The sequence below is a fragment of the Hemiscyllium ocellatum genome, chromosome 8, assembly GCF_020745735.1.
Source record: "Hemiscyllium ocellatum isolate sHemOce1 chromosome 8, sHemOce1.pat.X.cur, whole genome shotgun sequence".
Taxonomy (NCBI): domain Eukaryota; kingdom Metazoa; phylum Chordata; class Chondrichthyes; order Orectolobiformes; family Hemiscylliidae; genus Hemiscyllium; species Hemiscyllium ocellatum.
The window spans coordinates 17,225,141-17,240,264 of NC_083408.1; positions in this window are offsets into that span (position 1 = coordinate 17,225,141).

Sequence of the window (15,124 nt, forward strand, 5' to 3'; positions counted from 1 at the left end):
GCCGGAGTGAGCAAAAATTCGTAAAGTGGGATTTCATTCAAGTGGGAATTCTCTTTCCCAAAAGTTTGGGATGGCTGAATCTTCATATTATATGTGGCTTTGTCTGGTTTTCCATAGACAGGTGTATCAGGGATAATGGTGCATGGAGAGAAAAGTACAGCTGGGACCACAATGAGATGAGCCATGACCTTATTTACTGGTGGAGTAGTGTCAAAGGGCCGATTGGCCCACTCGTGTCCCTCAGCCCTATGTTCTGATGTTCCATTCAGCCCTTCGGACGTGCTACACACGGGCAGATCGAGGCCACGCCGATGGTTATGTGTCGGTTCAGAAATGCACTTGGAAATTCCAGGCTTGGTCAGGAAGTGACCCCCAGCTCTAATCTTTTTTTCGAGGCTTCCCCACTCTCTAACTTCTGCTCTGGAATTGCTATGAGTGCAGCCCCATATCCCATCCAGGGTTAACTTAGCCAAATTTTCTCCTCTGCCGAATGCAACATTGTACAATACGACTTCCAGGAAAATAACTAATTACTTTCCAAAAGCATAACATAAGAACATAAGAAACAGGAACAGGAGTCGGATTGTTGGCCCTTCCGCCTGAACTCTCATTCAATAAGAACATAGCTTTCGGGCTCAACTCCACTTTCCGTCCCAATTGCTTGTATCCCTTCACAACTCTCATTCCAGACATTCACTACCTTCTGAGAGAATACATCATTTTTCACCTCAGATTGAAATCGATGTTCCTTACTCGGTATCTAACTCCTCGAGTTCAAGACTCAGGGGAAACACCTTCTCAGCAGCTACCTTGTCAAGTCCCCTCTGTATCTTGTACATTTCAGTAATATCACCCTCATTCATTTCACCCACAATGAATAATCGCATCACCATTTTAGATGTATTCAGTAATTCAACCCTTTCATCCCATGAAGCCGCCTAAGGAACCAATCTAGTTAGTTGCTGCATCAGCATGGTGATTTTATGTTTCATACACAGGAACACTCCAATCCCTTTGTACTGCTCCTTTTCTGGGAGTCCTCTTCATTAAATAGCAGCTTGCATTTTGGTTCTCAGTGTCATCCACAAACCTGGATGTATATTGCACTCAGCTCCCCCCGTCAGGCTATCAGTATAGATTGTAAACAAAAGATGCCACCGACTGGTATTTGTGGTAATCCAGTAGATACATCTTTATCATAAAGATCCATTAATCCTGACTCTCCGATTTCTATGTGTTAACCAACCGTCATCCCATGTTAATATATCATTCATCATGCTACATTGATTTTCCTGCTCCTTGGATGCTGCATGACCTGCTGTGCTTTTCCAGCATGACTCTAATCTTGACATTCTCAGGGATCTCCAAAAAAAAAGAATTTGTATGATTTTACAGAACAAAAATAGTTTTCCCTTCACAAAACCATGCCAACTCTGCCATAAGCTTTTCTAAATGCCCTGCAATTCCTTCCTTAATAACAGGCTCTAGCAGATCCCCAGCAATAATGCTTAGGCTAAATGGTTCCCGCTTTCTCTCTCATTCATTTCTTGAAAACAGGCTCCACATTGGAGGTTCTCCAGTTTTGCTGGAACACTCCTGTAATCCAGACATTTATGGAATATTTCACACAGTGCTGTAGGTCAGTCTGTGAGCACTGCATTTAAAATTACCTATGAATTACTGCTGACCCGCTTACCCTTATTCTTATCTGTTAGATAAAAACATTGTTCCTTTGTTAGAGACAGTTCAAGATCCTCCTTCCGAAAACAATTTTGTTTATAGCATTGAAATGCTTACAGTACTTTCCCCATGAGCAGTGATTTAAATACTGGAGTAAATTTTCAGCCTGTTCCCTGTGGCCAGTTCTCCAGTCACACCCTCCTACTGGCCTTATTGTACTTTCCTCACTTCCCTTCCGCCTCAGCTCACACACACATCTTCAAGCTTTTTTTTATATATAGACAAAAAAGCTCGTGATGCTTGTTTTATATTTCTTGCCAATTTATTACATCATGTCTTTCGTACATTTTCCTCACTTTCTAGATTCATACAGTCATATCGTGCACAAACAGACCATTTGATCCAACTTGTCCATGCTGGCGAGCTTTTCTAAATTAAACTAATCCCATCTGCTTGCACTTGGCCCATATGCCTCTAAACGTTTTCCATTCACATGTTTGTCCAAGTATCTTTGAAACATTGTAGCTGTACATGCCTCTACCTCTGTTCGTCTGACAGCTCATTCCATACATACATCACACTCTGTTCAAAGAAACGTTGGTCATTTGTCCATTTCAATTTTCCCCCCTTTCAACTTAAAGCTATGCATCTGTTTTTGAACTCCCCGATGCTGCAGAAAAGGACTTCGCTATTCACTCTATTCATGCCTCCCATGACATTATAAACTTCTAGAATGCCACCCGTCAACCTCATACACTCCATCTGATACGAACTTCAAGATCACACGTTTAACGATAAGCACTGCAACTTTGAAAGAATATTAAATATGACAGTTGTAGAAAACAGCCCAAAATGCATACTGTTAGTTTTGCTCTATGTTACAAAACTAAGGCAGCATGAAACTCTTACTAGTGCCAATAACAGGTCAAGCACTAGAGTTCCATAATGTGAAGGCAGAGATGATGTATACTGTGAAAATTGTCAACATTCTCCCTGCTGTTCTTCCTATGGCCTTGTGTGGTTGTGTCTTCTTTATCTTACGCTCAGTTAGAGAGAACTCCTTTCCCCCATTCACACCTTAATTTAAACCCATTTTGCATCATCTTCTCGTTCACCACTGCTAACAGCCCGTTTATCTTTTGCCACGCCCTCGTTTCCAAGTCACCCATCCCCCATCTCCGGCAAGGGATTAAAAAGTTCAGTTTCCAACCCTTTTCAATTCTGAACAAGTCACATTGGACTTGTTACGCTAACTGTGTTTCTCTGTCTCTGCAGATTCTGCCAGACCTGCTGAGGTTCTTTCGAAACGAATAGGCACAGCACAATTTTTCAATTAAACAAACAACTATAGATACTGGAAATAAATACAAGAATTGCTGAAGAAACTGCCAGCTTTGTAGAGGATCACTGGACCCGAAAGATCAACTCTACATTCACTACAGAAGATGCCGTCAGAGCTGCTTTGTTTCTTCAGCAATTGCTGTTTTTGAACAAGTTCCCACGATGTGTGTGAAAGCTGCTCAAACGCCCTGTCCAACACGGAGCGACGTGCACTGGGAACTGAACGATAACGCAAAGTGCACACATTCATTCGCTCAGACCTCCTTCCACCTATCCCACCTCCATCGCCCCTCCCCCTAGTCCCTCCTCCCTACCTTTTATCTTAGCCTGCTTGGCTCTCTCTCTCTTATTCCTGATGAAGGGCTTATGCTCGAAACGTCGAATTCTCTATTCCTGAGATGCTGCCTGGCCTGCTGTGCTTTGACCAGCAACACATTTGCAGCTGTGATCTCCAGCATCTGCAGACCTCATTTTTTACTCAGAAACTGCATTAGGCTGGCATCACTGATACCACAAAGCTCTTAATCATGGTCAGGGAGAAAACCAGAGGAAAACACATTTAATTCAAACGCAGAAGATGGCACGACGAGCAAGGAGAATATGTTAAAGGGTTTGAGAAATGTAACAAATTAGAAGCAAGACACCAAGGAGAACCCTCAGCAGAATGGGAATATGAAAATTGAAGTATTATCGCATCAGAAACCAGTTGAGGTCACTGAGTACACGATTGATCGTTGGATGGATCTCGATGGTAACTGGGGAACAATCAGTAGAATTGAATTGCAGATATTGCAGCTCAAACTGGGCTATCACGTGATGCTGTAGACAACTGCAGCAACAGAAGCCGGATTGTATTCAAACATGATCTGTAACATTTTCTCCAGGATATTCCATCAGTCTACCAATACCATAAAGCCGAGTGATGGCTCAGTGACGAATGTGGGTGAACATGTCAAGGTCAGAACCATGTGTACCTAAAGCTGATGACAAACCATTACAGTTACGGCGCTTGAGTGGCTTCATTCCAAACAGCAGAACCAACATCTGACAGAGAGGACGAAATGATCCCAAGATCAACAGATCAGATCTAAACTCTGCTGTCCTGCCACATCCAGACATAAATGCCAGTGCACTAGTGAAAAACTTACTGGAGGAGAGGACTCCAGAAATATCCCCATCCCATTTCATGGAACAGCCCCGTACATCAGTGAAAAAGACAAGGATGTGGTATCTGCACCATCCTCAGCCAGAGGTGTTGAATGGATGATCCACCTCACCCTCGCCATGATATCTGCCAAATCACAGGTGGCAGTGTTCAACCAATTCGATTCGCTGCATGTGACATGAAGAAACAGCTGAAGACGGTAGATACGACAAATACAATGGACCCTGACATCATTCCTGCAATAGGACTGAAAGCTTATGCTGCACAGCAAGCCGTGTCCCTGGGGAAGCTGTTTCATTCCAGCTCCAAATCTGACAACTCCCTGGCAATGTGGAAAATTATTCAACCATGTCCGGTCCCCTAATAGGTGAATAATTACAATCTGATCATTGAAAACTCCCTCAGTCCCTTCACTATAAACAAATTGGTGGGAGTTCTTTTTGACAGAGCTGTCAAGCAGTACAGAAATAACCAGCTCAGTGTAGTTTCCGATAGGTTCCTATGTGGAGATGGTTCTATTGTAGAAATGTCACTGGATTACTAATCCACTACAGGATAATGCTCTGGCAGTGGGTGGAAGTTAAAAACAATTAATAAAATATCAAGATCTAGAATCTGGTGATGGTAACAGTGACCCTGCATCCAATGTTGATTGTAAACATCGATTTCCTTCCCCAATATACTGTCAGCGAGTGAATCTCCGGTGCTTTCCTGCCCTGGCTTAAAAGTAACTCCAGACACAGAGCCATGTGATAAACTCTTCAATGGTCGCTGAAACGGCCAAGCAAGACACTCAATTGTATCACGCTGCTCCAAGGTCTTAAAGGATAAAGCAGACAGAATAGCCGGCACCAGCCTCGATATCAGAAAAGGGACTGGGAATGTGGACCCTGCAGAGACCTCCTTCCTAACATCTGTGAGCTTGTGACAACATTTACAGAGCTTTCCTACAAAACTGCACAGAAACATCGGGAAAGGAGTAGGCCATTTAACACATTGAGCTGAAAATGTGTTGCTGGTTAAAGCACAGCAGGTCAGGCAGCATCCAAGGAACAGGAAATTCTACGTTTCGGGCCAGAGCCCTTCATCAGGAATGAGGAGAGGGTGCCAGGCAGGCTAAGATAAAAGGTAGGGAGGAGGGTCTTGGGGGAGAGGCGATGGAGAATTGATAGGTGGAAGGAGGTCAAGGTGAGGGTGATAGGCCGGAGTGGGGTGGGGGCGGAGAGGTCAGGAAGAGGATTGCAGGTTAGGAGGGCGGTGCTGAGTTCAAGGGAATCGACTGAAACAAGGTGGGGGCGGGGAAATGAGGAAACTGGAGAAATCTGAGTTCATCCCTTGTTGTTGGAGGGTTCACAGGCGGAAGATGAGGCGCTCTTCCTCCAACCGTCGTGTTGTTATGTTCTGGCGATGGAGGAGTCCAAGGACCTGCATGTCTTCGGTGGAGTGGGAGGGAGAGTTAAAGTGTTGAGCCACGGGGTGGTTGGGTTGGTTGGCCCGGGCGTCTGAGAGGTGTTCCCTGAAGCGTTCTGCAAGTAGGCGGCCCGTCTCCCCAATATAGAGGAGGCCACATCGGGTGCAGCGGATGCAATAGATGATGTGTGTGGAAGTGCAGGTGAATTTGTGGCGGATATGGAAGTATCCCTTGGGGCCTTGGAGAGAAGTAAGGGAGGAGGTGTGGGCGCAGGTTTTGCATTCAACACATTGAGCCTTCCCCATTCTAGTTCATGGAGAAAATCTCCTCATTGCAGTTTTCCTGAGACAGTGTTCATGCCTATTAATATGTTTAAACATTGTGAAATATAAAATCAGGACTGTTGCAATCCTTTCAGTCCATCAATCTTGCCCCTCGATTCAATATACAGGCAGTTCTCTGATAACGCGTGTTTATTAAACTGATTTGACTGTAATGTGATTCGTGAATTGCTCAGCATTTTTTCTATAAAATGAACTCCCGTTCATTGAGACACGATTCCTTTCCAGGCACCAGCTGCACAACAAAACACAGCTTCGCGGTCCCCTGTCTGCAAAATGCACCCTCTGAGTGTTCAGTTAAAACAGGAATGCATTCCGCTCTGCAAGCCTTGAACCTGAGCCTGAATCGGGGAAGTGTTCTCTCCAATTAGAAGGAACTTTATGTCAAACCGGGGGAGAAACTTTAGGAGAATTGGAATTCCATGTTGGCATCACGTGGTCATTTATATTTACAGCACTATTTCATTACAATATATGATTTAAAGGTTTAAATAGACTGTGCTAGTGTGTGTGTTAGAGTAGCTTTAATGTTTGGTTTTTACTGATATTTTGCGGTTCGTCCATTATCCTCTTTTCCCCATAGACCACATTATTAATATTGCATGTTTTTTTCTGCAACACAGTGATGCACAGTAACCCAGCTACCACGTTATTGGAAAACAACCTGGAATGATATCTGATTCTCTATCTTCATACCATACCCTGCTCTCTCTCTCTCTATCCCTTTAGTTTCCAGAAATCCATGATTTTATTCAGAGCCTTGGTTTCCACAACCTTATCTGGTAGATAATTCCCCAGGCTCACCAGTGTCTGAGTGCAGACGTTTATTCTCATCTCAATGCAGAGTGGCCTGACTATGCGTTATACTGTGGCCCCTTGAATAATGTCCAGCCAGGGGGATTATCACTCCTGCTTCCAATGTGATGCGCCCTGACAGGATTTTATACATCTCACTGAGATCCCCACTCATTTTCCTAAAGCCCATGGAATACAAGCTCAGCCGCCCCAGATTGTGCTCCCACAACAAGCTTATCATCCCAGCGATCAGTCTGATCATCTTCACTGCTCTCCCTCAATGTCAGGTTTGTCCTTGATGAGGTCAGGAGACCAAAACTGCACATAATACTGCACAATGTTCGAGATGGGGTCTCACCAACGCCCTGTACAGATGCAGTAAAACACCCTTACTCCTATATTCAAATCCCCCTGAAATGAAGGTGAATGCACGATTTATCTGCCCATCTGCTTTCTGCTCCTGCAATATTGCTTTCAGTGACTGGTGTACAGAGAGATCCAGATCCTTTTCAATGTTACAGCTCCCCACTTATTGGGTCTGTGTAAACTGGTCAGCGTGCCAATGCTATTCCCAGTATTGACTTCTAGGTTCAGATCTCATTGCTCTGCACTGACCTCGGAGGGCTGAACAGAAGGAAACAAAAATGCAGCTTAAGTTCCTTTATAGATCAACATTTTTCAAACAATCCCTTTTCAAATTATAGGTTCCCGTTCTGTTTTTCCCACCAAAGGTCACAATATTATATATCGCCCGCCCCCTCCCCCCGCCATTCGTTTCCATCTGCCACGTATTTACCCAGACACTCCACATGTCTCAATCACCTTGGAGCATTTTGACATCCTGCTCAGCCACGCACAATCCGATATTGTTTAGTGCCATCAGCAAACTTGGAAATATTGAATTGGATCTACTCAACCAAATATATGATGCGTATTGGGAATAGCTGGGGTCCAAATCCCGATCCTTGCTATATCCCGCAAGCCTTCCATTCAAAAACAAACACGTTGTTTTATTCCTACTCACTGATTCCTGCCAGCTCTCCAATTCCAAAACCATATTAGTCCCTGTTTCTAGGGATTTGAATTTGCACAACAGGCTTAGGGCTTTATCAAAAATGTTTCTGAAAATACAATCGTATTGCATTGATTGCTTCTCCATAATTATGCTAAACGTCACTTTCTCAAATATGATTCCCATTTGATAAACTTCTGTTGACTTTGTCTGTGCTCATTACTGTCAGTTCCAATACTTCATCTAAAACTGGTCAGCTGTTAATTTCATTCTATTCCATTTTCATCAACAGACTAATGTTCACTCGTATTGTTGGGAAGTTTTCTTTTTTGTTTTGTTTTCTTATGTGAAGACATAACTGAAGTATTTGCTCCGTAGTACTGCCTTTACCCTTTTCTCAATTCTCTGGTGTCAGACTGTAAGAAAGCTGCACCTTTTTCCCAATAATTTTGCCATTGACATATTTTCAGAATATATTACAAGTTCAATCTTAAAACCCTTGCTAATATACTCTAAAGATACCCATCAATTCCCACCTTAAGCTATTCAATGATTGACCGCCCACAGCCACACAAACACAGAAGCACAGACTCTGTACCATCAGAAATACAGCACGGTCTACATTAGTCCCACTTTTGGACACAAGGCCTGTGGCCGTGAAACTTATGGCATTTCAAGTCCACAGCCGTGTATTTTCTAATGGCTGTGAAGTTACCATGACAACTCCTCTCTCGGGAAGTGCATTCCTGACCCCAATACCCTCTGGGTGAAAAAGAACCCTTAGTTCCTCTCCAAATCTCAAACCCTTCACTTTAAAATGTGCTCCATTGTTCTTGGCCTTTTGACTAAAATGAACAACTGGTGTCTATCCACCCTGTCCACGTCCTTCAGAATCCTATCCATCCGAATCACGGCCCACTCAGCATTCTCTCTCCTCAAAACTAAACAACCCAAGCTTATCCAGCCTCTCTCCATAGCTGATATGCTCCATCCCAGCGAATCTCCTCTGAGCCCCCTACCACTACAATGACATCCTTCCTGTAATGTGGCTCCCAGAACTACAATCAGTATTCCATCTGAGCAAAACCAAAGTTCTGCATAGCTTTTATAATCTATGCCTTGATTTAAAAAAAAAGTTATGTCTACGGTTCCCTATGATTTCTCAAATTGTGCATTAACCTGTTCTGTCACATTCAGAAATGTCTGGAGAAGCACCCTCTGAGCTTCCTGGTGTGCTCCCCTGTTCAGTTCCGTCTTCCAAAGTGCATCATTTCATATTTATCAGGGTTACATTCCATTTGCCATTGATCCACCCATCTGACTATTCCATCTGCATCCTCCTGGAACATAAGGCCTTCCTCCTCACTGCTAACCACCCGGCCAATATCTGTATCAAACACAAACTTGGTTGTCACACTCCCGCCACCCCCGTCTATATTCACAGCTGCATCATTAAGAATACCACAAATAATAAGGTTAAAGATGACACAACACCAGGTTATAATCCAACAGGTTTATTCGGAGGCACGAGCTTTGAAGAACTGCTTCTTCATCAGGTGGTTGTGCGCTTTGAACGCTCGTTCCGCTGAATAAATCTGTTGGACTATAACCAGGTGTTATGTGATTTTTAGTTTTGTCCACCCCAGTCCAACACCAGCACCTCCGAATCACAAATAATAAGGGACACAGCACTGACCCCTGTGATACACTATTGGACACCAGTTTCCAGGCACACTAACAGCCTACAACCACTAACTTTTGTTTCCTAACATTAAGTCGATTTGGATGCAATTTGGCAAGTCACAAATGACTCCTCCCTGTTCGCGAGTCATTCTTTTCTGCTTGACACACTTGCAGAATATCTGGGTATTCACGCGAATCTTACCCTGCCAGCAGGTGTCTATGCCCCTGTTTTAGGCAGTTCTCACTGAGTGATGAATTTCCTCATTATTGCGGTCTTAAGTGGCCAATTCCTTATCTTGCCATTATTTTCACTGATTATTGATTAGACAGCCAGGGAAGCGTTCTGTTAAGTTCGAACTTGTCAAATGTTTTGTGAATTTTCTAAATTTCACTGTGACCCACCTCTCATTCTTTGAAACTCTAGAGAACATCGGCCGAGTTTCCTCATTAGACAATCTCGCCATCTGGGGGATTAATCTGGTGAATGTCCATTGCAATTTCTTTGTGGTCAGTGTATTCTTTCTTATATTGGGTCACCAACACTTTACACAATCGATGCTGGTTTGCTCGCTGAGCTGGAATGTTCATTTCCAGTCGTTTCATTATATTACTTTGTAACATCTTCAGTGGACTTCAGGCGAAACAATGCTAAAAAATCCTGCCTTCTATTTACTATTTGGGTTTATTTGGGTTGTTGACGTCATTTCCTGTGGTGATGTTATTTCCAGTGGCGAAGTCACTTCCTGTTCATTTTGTCAGGGGGTAGTAGATGGGGTGTAACAACTAATAGCACATCGAGTTAGAATCTGTCAGAAATACATACAGACTCTCTCCATTGTTGCTGTTAATTTCTAAATATCCAATATTACATGCTGTACAATGGAATCCAACAGTTTCCTTGCAGATGTCAAGTTAATTGGTCGGCAGTCCTCCAAACTATGTCTTCTTCCCTTTATAGATGCTTGGATCACTTCCATTAATCTATAGTGCTTGGACCACGCACTCTAACTTCCATTTATCCGCAATGGCTTCCGGCCTCTGCAGAATGCACAGGAAAAATAAAACACAGTAATCGACAGTTCAATTAATACATCTATTGCTGATTTATGCCTGCCTTTTAATGTGAAGTACATCAGGTTTGTCAGACATAGCAACGCTCAATCCAGTTACACTTACAAATACTACCTTATTACTGACATAAATTGACTTTATGTCTTTAGTTGCACAAGCCCTACATGATCACGTGAATTCTCCTCTCCCGATTATAAATTTCCATAATTCACTTTGCTTTTATTTTGTTTTCTTTGAAATACAGATTGTAGATTTATGCAGAGTTTTTGCACCTGTTTGCCAGCATTCATGTTCTCTTTTTGATTTCCTTATCAGTTTCATCCCTCGTTTCTGAATCGTGAATTTCTGACAATTCTCAAGTTTCTGAGAATTCTCAAGGTTGGAGTTTCATGGTGAATGGTTGGGTCATTCTCACTGACTGAAATTCTTCTGAAGCCACTTCCTATGATTAATACTTTTCGAATTTGTTATGTTAAACATCGTTGTGCCACTTTCCCTTTCTTTGGCGTTTGTACCTGAAATGAATACGTATTTTTCAGATTTTGCAGTATTTCTATAAACCTCCTGGGCCTGACCAGATATATTGAGGAACACTGCAGTAGGACAGAGAAGGAATTGTGGGAGCCTTGGCTGATGTTTTTGTATCATCGCTGGCCAACGGGTGAGGCCATGGAGGATGGAGGGTTGACAATGCTGTGCCCTTACGTAATAAGGGCTACAAAGAAAAATCTGGGAACTATAGACCAGTAAATTAAAAATCTGTAGTAGGTTCTTTACTTGAATAGGTTCTGAGAGATAAGATATACATGCATTTGTAAAGACAGGGTGTGATGAGGAGCAAGATTAGAGTGGGGATAGAAAAGCACAGCAAGTCAAACAGCTGTGGAACAGAAAAATCAACGTTTCTGGCAAAAGCCCATCATCAAACTTAGCACGGCTTTGTGCATGGGAGGTCAAGGATCACAAATTTGTGCGAATTCTTTGATGAAGTGACCAGCAACGTTGCGGAGGGTGGTATATGTAATCTATATGGATTCCAGTAAGGCCTTCAATAAGTTTCCACATGGTACGCTGCTCTGGAAGGGTACAATGCATGAAATTGAGGTGGAGCTGCCAAATTAGATACAAAATTGTCTTGATGATAGGAAGCAGAGTGTAATAGTGGAAGGATACTTGTCAGACTGGAGGCCTGTGAATAGTGGAATGCCTCTGGTGTTGGTGCTGGGACAACTACATATTACATATTTCTGTGATTTAGATGAAAATGGACAGGCATGATTTGTGAGTTTGAAGAAAATACTAAAATAGGCAGCATCACCGAAAGTGAGTAAGGTTATGAGATATTTCAGAAAATACAGCAGTACCTTGATTAGCTGGTGAAGTGGCTGAGAAATGGCAGATGAATTTTAATATAAATCAATGTAAGTTCTTGCATTATAGCAAGTCAAATCAAGGTTGGAGTTTCATGGTAAATGGTTGGGTCATAAGGAGTGTAGTGGAATAGAGGGATCTTGGAATTCAGGTGCATGGCTCTCTGAAAGATGATTCAGAGGTAGAGAGGGCAGTGGCCTTCATCAGTGTATATCACTGAGTTTCGAAATTCGGGAGTTACGTTGCAGAAATACAGGATGCAGGTGTGGCCATACTGGTAGCGTAATGTTCAGTTTTGTTCACTTTGCTTTCGGAAGGATGTTATTAAACTAGGAAGTGTGCAGAGGAAATTTACAAGGATGTTGCAAAATACTCAACAGTCTGCGATATATGGAAAGGTTGGACAAGCTAGGACTTTTTACTTTAGACGTATGAGACTGAGGGGTGATCTGATAGAAGTATAAAAAATCATGGAAGGGATGGACAATGGACAAAATGAATGCACTCAGTTGTTTTTTTTCCCAGGGTTTGGGCAATCCCGGACTAGAGGGCATCATTCTTAAGGTCAGAGGGTAAGCAATAAAAGGGAGCCTTAGGAGCAACTGCTATTTACACAGGGACTGGTACGCATATGGAATGATGTGCCAGCAGAAGAGGTTGAGGAGGGAACGTTCGCAACATTTAAAAGGCATTTGGACAAATACACAAACAGGAAAGGATTAGAAGGATGCCGGGCAATAGCAGGAAAATGTGGTTAGCGTGGATGGACATTTTGCTCAGAACGGCCAATTTGGGCCAAAGGGCCTGTCTCTGTGCTGTGGGACTCTATGACTCTAACAAGCATTGCTCGCCTCCCACTGAATGTTATATTGTACTTTCCCAATTCACTGGAGCGAACTTGACCCTCGAACCTCCAGGCTACCATGATGTTTAACCAGAATGTTCAAGCATTCTATATTGTACGCAGACACCGTGTAAAATCCACCTTATTAACGTCACTATTCCTCAAAAGCTGCTACAGTGCAAGGTTATTAATTCGCCCTTCTGATCACACAACACCAAATCCAAAATAGCCTGCTCTCTAGTTTGCTTCACAACATACTCTTCAACCCACCTCATATACACTTACAGAATTTATTTTCAACAACATGAGCAGTCAGTTCGTTAATGCAGTTTAGAATCAACTTGAGACTATCCAATAAAACTGCAATATCATGATATTGCGTATCAAATTTCCAGAGCATATGATGCTCAAATTTTCTGCAACAATTTCGGTTTCGATTTCTAACACACCAATATTTGCCTTTCCTTGGTATTTGTAAGCTCTACCTAAACTGATTCTGTGGAATCTGAGGGACAGCTCTGTGTCATTATTAGTGATAGACGCGGACAAGACATTTGATTCCCACTACCATTAGCTTGTGTGTTCTGAATATCTTCAAAGGCAGAATAACGTTTGGGGCACTCTCTTATTTTACCATTTGTTATGAGTTCAAATTTCTGTGTCTCCCATTTTTCTCGAAAATACTCTGGGACCTATGTCGGTGGCCACATCACGGAACTGGTTGCATTTAAGATTGGTATAACCAGTGGAGGAGTGGGACTGGAAAAGGAAACAGTGACCTTCCAACATTGGCTGGAACACAAATGAGAAATTTTCAAAGTTCATGTGGAAATTCCCTTCTCCTGAAGTTTGTGGTGCCTGAATGTTTGCATTTACTCAAAGTTGTTTTTGGTGACATTTGACATACAAGTGAATTAGATACTGGTATACAGACAGAAAAGCGCTGCTGAGACCACAATCACGTCACACATGATCTCATCGCGTAGTGGTCCAGTGACAAAGTGTCTAATGCCCCACACTTATTGCTCGGTCTATTGTTCCTCTGTTCCATTCAGCTCCTCACAGCTCCAGCAAGAGCAGATGGAGGTCACCTGCTCCAAATACCTGTTCCACAGTAAGACAAGTTCTCATTCAACCCCTCCAAACTTGTCAAGCACGTTTTGGTGCAGGTTGGAAAGTGTTATTTAGAAATCCCGGCTGGGTTCGAAAGACACCTCTGGTCTCTTTACAGAGTGTAATCTCTCTGCAAGTTGGGCGTCATTATGTCGACCCAGATTCACTGTGAACATAACCCCCACACCTCACCAGAGATGACTCACAAAATACTTTATTCTCTCAGATAGCAACGTTCGGTAACAGAACGTTTAGGAAAATTATAACCATTAACTTTCTAATTACAGAATATGACGACATAAGAACAGGATCAGGTAATCCGGACGACCAAGGCATTGTATACCATCATGGCTGATCTACTGTTGCCATTAACTACTCTTTAATGCCCAATTATTCACACCCTTTAGCTGTCTGACAGGTCAAAAATCCATCTACCTACTCTTTAAATACGTTCAGTGATGTAGCTCCAATAACTCTCTCGCACAGATAATTTCTGACAGTGATTACCCTCTGTGAGAGGAAAACAGTCCGTACACATACACCGTAAACTATTGACATGAACGAGAGGTGAACACAGGGGCTCAGGAAGAGTGAATGGCCTTGATATCAAGGCAGTATTTGACTGAGGATGGCATCAGGACCACCTACTTGTTTGAGCTGAATGGGAATGAGGTGTAACCTCCCACTGGTTTGGGTCTTTGAGCTCAAAGAATGATGTTTGTGGTCGGTAGCCAACAATCTTCTCTGTCCCTGGACATCTCCGCAAGAGATCCTCAGTTTAGCTTCCTCGGCACAAACATCTTCAGCTGCTACATCAATGTATTTTCCCATCATAAGATCTGAAGTGGGGATGATGACTGAAGATCACACATTGTTCAGAACATTTTGTCCTCCCTCAGCTCCTGAACCATTCTGTGTCCACGTGCAGCAAGACCTGGGCAGCATTCCGGTTTGTGCTGTTAAAGTGTCGGTAACATACATGTAACAGTGCTGCCAGTCACTGCACATTTCCACAGTTAAAAGAGGAGCTCAGTTAGCATCTAAAGCTGGTTACACACTGATATGCGGAAACAATTCAGCCCGTGGTCTGAACATGAAGAGGGATAGCACATTTAATCCTCCTGCCTGTTCCACAGGAAGGGAAGGGGTCTGGTCAGTACATCGAGCTGTTAAACAGGAAAACGCATATCCCAATCAGACCCTTAAACCTGTTCCATGAGACCAGGAGAAGGCTATTGAGCCCCTCAAGGCAGTTACACAGGAACAGGAGGGTGTCATTGATGTTACAACATGACAA